We start from the raw sequence: 2,238 nt of genomic DNA, 5'->3' as shown, positions 1-2,238 counted from the left end.
TGACTCAGAAAGCCCTCCACAACTCTTCAACCATCGGGATGGTTTAGAAGCACGGGGGCAGGTCGACCAACCCCCTTGGCTTAACGGAGCCGTGCTAAGCCGGTGCAGACGAGGAGCCCGGATGAGGGGCAAACCCCGCGACCACCCCCACAGCCCCTACACCAACACACGGCCCGCGGGGCTTGCTCTCTGTCCCGGAGCGGGGTTCAGCACGCCGGGTGGCGGGGTTCTTCCACGACAGGGCTGACGGCCAGGGAACGCACAATGTCACAGCAAACTTCCCACGAGGGAGGTTCTTCTCAGCTCACTCAGGTGATGTTCCCTGTGGGTTTAACCCTTGAGGTTAGACGTGTCTCAGAAACTTTTGCCCTTGCAGACAAGTGTGCAGAAGCCAGAGGTTTTGATGGTTTTCTCTTAATTACACATTTAATGCAGGCTGGGGATGCTAATTACAGAGTATGTCTGCATGTTAAACAAACTCAACGGCAGCATCAACGTCCCAGTCAAGCGTGTGACTTCCCTTCAGCTCACTAATGTTCTCCCGTGTGTGAGTCCAGTGCTGAGTAACTCTCTCAACTGGGAGGAGGTCTCAGGGATGGAGTGAGCAAGTGAATGAAACAAGCAAGGGCTGGAGGTGTGTCCTAGCAGCTACGAAAATGGGAATACTTGAGGTTCTCCACGAAAGGATAGTGGAGCCGTTCCTATGGCAACAGAGACAGTTGCCAGGCTGCGGGAGATGGCACCTGATGTATGGTGCAAGTCAGATGTACTGAGGGATTTCAGACTAAAGACAACACTGATATTTTATACATATGCAATTTTTAATGAGTAAAGACAACGTGACTCCTTTTTTCCAGGGGAGAGCAGCTTTCTCACAGAATCAGAGAGAAATAACTGGGGTAAAGGTGGCAGGATAACTCATTACAACTTACTCCCACTTTTGTATCAGCTGCTCCACCTTATGAATACAAAATCATTTGAAAAAAGCTGCTTGTTGATGAATATTACAGCTTGATTGACTAACACTCCTTTGAAAATCCCAGCTGTCTCTGCTCTTTTACCATCCCCAATCCTCAGGTAGACATCACCTGGGTCTGAAAATCTTCTGCAGTCTTAAAAAAAGTCACCTGAACTTTAACACGCCAATTTTTGTTAAAAACGTCACCAATTCATCCTAAATACCGGCTAAGTCAGGAAAGCCAACAACCCGTGAGTTACTGCCAGAGCCTAATTCGGCAGCTGGTTTCCAAACAGCTCGGTGACCAGTCGCCAGCGGTAGGTTCTTTGACACGTGGTTCAAGAAAAGAATTGGAATGGCTGAGTTTAGAGTGATTAAACCCAACGTGGGAGGGCAGGGCGAGGTGAGAGCTGGCCGTGGGGCTGAGGGGTCCCTGCGGCAGCTATGGGGTACGGGGATATTGGATCACCCCACACAGCAACAGGGTGCCCCAAGGCCCCCTGCAAAGCCGCGGGTGCTTTCTCTCTGCCCCCCAGCCTGCACTGGTGCATAAATTCAGGCCAAGGGCACAGCCTCGGCGTTGACCTGGCGAGGGTTGGCGGGAGCAGAAGCAGCTGCGTGGGTCCTGCAATCTGCAAATACTCTCAGTTGAGTCAGGGAGCAGTTTGCAAACTCTCTGGGGCTCCTAAGGGTTTGGAGCAGTTAACAACTGGGCTGGTGCACGCTTTGATAACCATCAGTATGAGACAGATACGCAAATAAAATGTGCATACGAGGCTGTCACGTAACAGGGACATGAGAGCTGGAACAGGCCTCACCTGCAGACCAGAGCCTCCAGCTGCTTCTCCAGTCGTCCATTGCTCTGCAAACGGTTTTCATTAAGAGCCAACACTCCTCGGGTCCAGCATCTCTCTCTCCTGCTGGTTTCAGACAACTCCACAAAGATGCCAAGGTCAAACACGGATGAAGGCTGTGTGAAAGAAGCGGCATGGAAAAAGGTTCCCCAAGCCTGAAGCATGAGGGAAGCGGGACTGTGATGGCATCAGAGATCTCAGGCAGGCTCTGGAGAACAGAAGGAACCAAAACGCAGGCTCTGGGGTACGAAGGAGTCTGCCCCAGGTTTGGTGGGGCAGAAACCCATGCAGAGGACAACTCTCAACTCACCGTTTAAGCAGACGCGAAAGGACGTGGCTGAGCCACTGATGCACTGATAAAGTCTCACGCTGAACCAGGGGAAGCAGCAGCATGTGCAAGTTTGCAATTCCTTTGTGAAACCAGGG

This window comes from Eurypyga helias, unplaced genomic scaffold (genome assembly GCF_000690775.1).
Source record: "Eurypyga helias isolate BGI_N326 unplaced genomic scaffold, ASM69077v1 scaffold16565, whole genome shotgun sequence".
Lineage (NCBI taxonomy): Eukaryota > Metazoa > Chordata > Aves > Eurypygiformes > Eurypygidae > Eurypyga > Eurypyga helias.
The sequence above is the reverse complement of the archived record's forward strand: the minus strand, read 5'-3'. Positions refer to the sequence as shown.